This window comes from Amblyomma americanum, chromosome 1 (assembly GCF_052857255.1).
Source record: "Amblyomma americanum isolate KBUSLIRL-KWMA chromosome 1, ASM5285725v1, whole genome shotgun sequence".
Taxonomy (NCBI): Eukaryota; Metazoa; Arthropoda; class Arachnida; order Ixodida; family Ixodidae; genus Amblyomma; species Amblyomma americanum.
The window spans coordinates 400680147-400686325 of record NC_135497.1 but is presented as its reverse complement, the minus strand read 5'-3'; the positions used below and the strand labels follow the sequence as shown (position 1 = coordinate 400686325).

The 6179-nt window shown below is 44.2% G+C and overlaps 1 long non-coding RNA gene across 1 annotated transcript; it reads left to right on the top strand.

Annotated features, from left to right (window-relative positions):
* The first annotated feature begins 477 nt into the window (after positions 1-477).
* On the top strand, positions 478-5854 carry LOC144102330 (uncharacterized). The gene is made up of 3 exons (XR_013308198.1): positions 478-963; positions 5440-5546; positions 5680-5854. It is a non-coding gene; the product is annotated as an uncharacterized LOC144102330 (long non-coding RNA).
* The last annotated feature ends 325 nt before the right edge of the window (positions 5855-6179 follow it).

Below are 6179 nucleotides of genomic sequence, written 5' to 3'. Positions count from 1 at the left end.
CTCCACACTGCGCTAACTGCGCACATGTTTCCGACTGCGGGCTCGGCTAGCGCTTCGACTTCGCCATGGCTAGCCATGGCCAAGCTGCGCTGCCGCTGGTGGTAATAACGTTCATGCAACGAAAAGAAAAAACAATATATCAAACGATTCAGGTTGTCAGCTAAAAAAGCTACCGTAAAATTAAATACATCTTATATGTTTTTGCCGTTGTGCGCCTTTGCGACATCAGCGACGTGAGCTTGAGCGCGAATACGCGAATGGCGCTATGAATTTCCCGTGTTTCTCCGTAAATTGCAAATGGCGCGGCTGCGCCGCTAACTTTTAGACATACTTGCAGAGGTAGTCGGTGCGAACAGTTGGAAGTTCAGTCGACTGGAATTGCTCAAGGAAAGTCAGCGGCACTGCATTTTTATTGTTTCTGTGCATTGCGAGTGACTTTGGCGGCAGCCTTTCGGCAACGTCTCCGGTTTGGCGAACTTGTGAGAAGGTGAGCCTTTTGTTCTCAAATTTTGAAAGCGGTTTTTTGCTTGTATTGTAACCCTGCGTCTCGTCGCATGTTATGTTCACGATAACATCAGTACAACGTGCATGCGCTTTCTGTCTCTATTTAGAGTAATATTGGTCGATCAGCGTAAACTTTTGGATTCAATTAAGCACGAACTGTCCATGTTGGTACTGCGTGTCGAATGTGTTTTGAGATGATTCTGAGCGGGAGATGGTGTTCTGATAATTTGTGTACTACCAGATATAGTCTAGACATTTGAAACCATTTATCACACTGAAACAAAGTTGGAAAACTGTTTTGTGTTCATGCATCTGCTGTCCTTAAACGACTTTTCGGCAATCATTCGCATGGCTCCTTTGGATCTGGAAAATTGACTACTGTTGCCAGGGGTGCCTGGTAGCAGAGCTCCTGGGGACGCCCAGTGGGTCATTTGTTTGTCCAAGTGCCCAGTACCAAAGGTACCATTCCTGACATTTTTTCCCAGTCCGTTAACCTCATATTCCTTGCAAAGATTACAGTATGTAATCAGGTAGTAAAAAAATTGGTAACTTCTGCATATTTCAGAACAGTTCAGAGAAATGCACATGCAGCATCAGTATTCTCTCGGTAGAATTTCTGAGACCTGGATTCATTTCTTCTAGGACTGTGGCAACTTAGCGAAATATTTTTAGGTCAATTTGACAAACGCGTTGCAGCGTGCATGAAAAGGGAAAAAGGTGTAGTGAGGTGTTTTAGATATGTGGATGATTTTATTGTGTTTGTGAATGTTGAGAACGAGAGTGACAAACCACAGGTTGTAAAAAGTGTTTTAGATATTTTCGGTGAATGTTCTGTCAAGCTGAGATTCACGCATGAAGTTCCGATCAACGGGTGTCTCCAATTCCTCGAGATTTGTTTGTTCTTTGGCACGGGGCACATCTGCTGGTCGTACCAGCCACGCACAAAAAAGGAAATTTTAGCGTACAATTCGGCTCATTCGAAATTGGTAAAACGGGGCATTGCAAAAAATTGCCTGCGTGGTTCTCTCAAGAAGTCCTGCCAGCATAAAATTGAGATCAGTTTGCAGACGCAAGTGCACCGGTTGCAGAACGCAGGTTTTCCTATGGATACCGTGACGGCTGTAGCGCAGTGCCTCCTGAAAGAAATCAGGGCAGGTGGCCGCCCTGGCGTGGCAGCGGAAACTAGCTGCAGGAGGCTGAGGCGTACCGCTATACCGTACGTGCACCAGTTATCGCACCGGCTGAAGAAAGTTGGAGAGAGGTGCGGTGTGGACGTGATGTTCACTGCCCCCGAAAAGCTGGTGCGCATGTGCAAAGCGGTCAACGAAGAAAGGAAACCGGTCTGCACCACAAAACACGTATGCAAGTTTGTGCCTTGCACCGCTGGCATCGTATACCGCATACCCCTCTCCTGCGGTAGATGCTACGTGGGGCAGTCTGGACGGTGCCTGAACGAGCGGCTACGAGAGCACAGCACGCTGGTAGATTCATTGGCGGGGGGCGGTCATTTGGCCAATCATTGTAAGCGGTGCGGGTGCGTGCCGGCGTTTGGTGCCACGTGTGTGCTTGGTAGGGGAGGCACAAAGTTAGGTCGTGAGATTTGTGAGGCCTATCACATTGACAGAGAAGGTGATAACTGTGTAAGCACTAGTTCACTTACCTTGACCAAAAAAGAAAAAATGTACCTAAAGAACAATTTGCCACACCTTGATTAGATTGTCCATGTATTGTTAACCCAGTGTGCGCATGCACCACCGAATTGCTTATATGTTCCTTTATGTTCAGTAAACAACTCAGTTGATGTTTAGCGCTCGTCCTGTCTACTTCTATTTCTGTGTCTTTGTTATATGCGCTAGTCTTTTAATTCATGATGAAACACCAACTAGCCCAGCTTTCCGCCTTGATTGCCATTAACATAGCCTTGCTCATTGCAGTTGCCGATAAACACCTCATAAGTGGTACTATTATGCACTCTTTTCTTTGGCACTATGTACGAGCTTCTGTTTTCGCGCTTTCTAGAAATAATGCATGCAGTTTTGAACTGCGAAAAGAGAATTTACGTTTAACTAGATTGTCATGTCAGTATGTTACAGCCAAATTGTACATTGATGTCAGTGCTGGTGGTTTCTTTTCATTATTTTAGGAGAATGTTATAATTTTACCTATAGCAAATAATAGCCCTCACTAATTAGCTGATTTTGTCATGTCCAGTATTCTGATATGCTAAGCCACCAAAGCATGATTCAGAATGTTGTCAGAACTAAAGGCACTGAGTCTTTCGTGTCAGAAAAAATGTGCTTTATACCCCTGTCACATGGCATTCCTCGAAGGCCTTTCCAGCAAAGGCACCATTTTTCACCAAAGGAGCGAAAGCTTAAAGGAGCAGCATGCAGCTACACGGTGCAGCCCAAAAGTGAAAGTCGTTCAGGCTTAGCACCCGCTGCTATACTCGAGGTGGCTGAAGTGAGTGTTCTAAAATTAAAGTGGTGTATTCGGTTCATTCGTTGAGCTTTGACAATTTTTTATTCTGATTGCTTCCTTAAAAGTGCTGCAACAGCTACTCTCATCAGCAGGAGCAGGTTTTGTACGTGTATTGCCTTGGCCTCCATGGGCGCTCGGTGTTGCCGCAACACTTTCACTGTCTTGAAATTTGAACATAAAACATAAACACCCGTACAAAAACCAAAGCCAGACACACCTTTCGTATTTGAAAAAAATGTTTTCAAACATTATCAGCTTATCTATTTTTTTATTGCTTTTACTTTTTGACTTTGGATGGTACTGCGATCACAGCTTCTCGAATGCCGCGTCTTCGGGCTCCGAAGGTCTCGGTTGAGCGCCTTCGCCTCCAAGGCCCTTAGCGACAAAGGCGCAACATTTGTACCGGGTAGCTGCACTCCTTACGCCTTTGGATATGATTCTCAAAGGCCTTTGCGGTGCCCGTGTGACAGGGGTATTAGTGTGGTATGGCTGCTTGAACACCTGTCCCTGGTATCTCACAAACTGAATAAGGAAGGGAAAAGCCTCAAGGTGCTTGTCGACGTTTCGACAAGAGGACTTGTCTTTGTCTGGCAAAGTGTTCATCATTGGTGGGGTTTAAATAAGGTTTTCGCTTCGAGGCGAAAGGCCTGTTGTGTGGGACGAGGGTGCGATATGGGAAGGGCGTTACGAGGGGGAGCATGAACCTTGACCAGGCATGATAGCTGCTAAAGAAGATTAACCGGTTGACCTGCAAAACTATGAAAACAAAAAAGGCCAATTCAGTAGAAACGAACCTCGGGGTATGGAGTGTGGATAGTGGGCTGAATGTGGATGATAGTGTGGATGAATGGCTTTATGTCCAGCCACAACAGGTGGCTTGGTATGGCTGGCTGCCTTTTCCTGAAAAACTAGGATAAAGGAATTAAGGAGCATGGCAGAATAAAATACCAGGGGGGTGGGGGGGGGGCAAAATAATTTGAAGTAAAAAGAGAAAATGAGGGCAGGTTCGGAGAAAAGGCAAAAAGAAGGGGGAGGGGGAGGAGTATGGCAGCCAAGGTTCCGAGAAGTGATGTCAGGAGGTGCAGGGCATAAGGTTAAAGTATAACGATAAATTAAAGAAAGCAGGAAAGGAGGGGGAAAATGTGGGTTGGGAAACCTCTGACCATGTGCAAGGCCTTTTCAAATAATTATGCCAATTCCGGAATCTGGCCACATTTAGTGCAAACATGTGAGAGCATGGCCGCACTCTTTAGAGGTCCACTGTGTGCGGCGCAGCCACTCATCGCTGCAAAATGGCGCAAGAGGAGATGCACCTGGATGTGGTGCTTCGTGTCATGTTACACTTCGATGTGTGGCAATGTCAGACACAGTGGCCCAAAGAGCACAGCCATGTGCTCGCGTGTTCGCACTAAGAGTGGACAACCCTGTAATTGATTCTAAGTTTCCTCTGTATATGTTGACCCCAGACGAAAACAAGTTGTCTTGTCGAAATGGCAAGCACCCTGAGATTTTTCCTTCCCTTGTTCACTTTTTGAGTGTCAAGAAACCATCTGCCTACTCTCTCTGTACCATGCACTCCACATCTTGTACGGTTATCTTTGTATGTATACACCAGTGATAAATCATGAAGGAAATCAAGGGATTTGTATTTGTATTGCTTAACACTTACTTTAAAGCTATATCATGAGGGTATAGTTGAAAATGTGCTACGGGGGCTTGGTTGTGTGTCGTGACTGGTTTCTCTTTATCAGGGCTATTTGACAGCCACCATGAAACGCAGGCTTTTAAAAAGTCGTTCCTCATATAAAAGAGCGTTTCCACTGTTACAATGGAAATGTTATTTGCTAAAAACTTCAATCATTGCAGTTCAGGGATTGATATTTTTCAAATAACTAACCTGAAGTTCAAAACCTGCAGAAGGAACTACGTAACTTCTTTCCTGCCTTAAAAACCCAGTACTTATTTGCCAGTTTCAGCAAGCAGATGTCTGTTTCATGGCACATACTTTCCACTACCTTGCATGAAAATTGTTCAGTACAGGCCCACGATAAAACTAGGGGCATAGTATACTGCTTGTATGCAACTACTTTGGTGTTAGACCATGCATAGCATGGTCTTAAAGTTATTCTTTTCATTTGCAACTGGTTCATAAAAGGCCTATTCTGGCAAAAGGCATTTAGCAAAATTATCTTCCTCTGAATGCTTCTAAGGATAACTTTAGTTCATTCAGGAAAATATATATTGACAATATCTCTTAAGGGCATGATTGTACATATTAGCTCTTGTTACCTCACAGTATTTAGTTTTGTGCCATCCAGCATCACTGACTTGCATCATATGTTAAATAGAGTAGTAAAAAGCTCGCTGTTAGTTTAAACCACAACTCATGATGGGGCTGTGCACTTTTTGTTGTGTTACATGAAATATACTTATGTATGAAACAATTTCTTTCAGCTGCACCTCACATGATTCAAATTCCATCAGAAGAAAGGCTGCAACACAACATTGCTCACTACCTGTTGCTTTCCCAGCACATAACATGCCATAACAGCACATAGCAGGTAAGATGTGAACAAAAACAGTGCATGTATATGTATGTTCCACACATGCATTTTGTGTACTACCAACACTATGATATGATTAACTATGTCATGTAAGAGAGAGCACACAAATCATTTTTTGTATATATTGCAGCATGGTTATTTCAAGTTTTAAACTGGCCATTGAAACGACCCATTGTATCACCGCTGGTTACCCGGTGGCACTGGGGATCGAACTCCACACCTACCGCTTGCGAGGCAGATGCTCGGACCACTAGGCCACTCCTGCGGTCCCCCCACTGATGTTGCTTACACCAGGTGCTGTTAAAGCCCCGGTATGTATGTTAAATGCATTTTAGAAAACCATTCACTCCCAAAGTACCATTTCATCTTTATAGCAAAACCACAGTTCGCCTAGCTAGACAAACCTGCTGCATACAAGCCAGCAGAAGGGATGCACATACATGCTTCGTTAGGAAAACATAAAAATCAAGCAGAGCCTGCCCTTCATGGTGCATTATACCCTGATTTTGAGCAATGATCAAGATAGGCAGATGGTCATTTCATTGAACACTTGCATGATACATTCGTAGAATCGAAAAGACAAGTACTATTGCAAAATCTTCAAACAGTGTTTATTCTCAGAGAAAACAT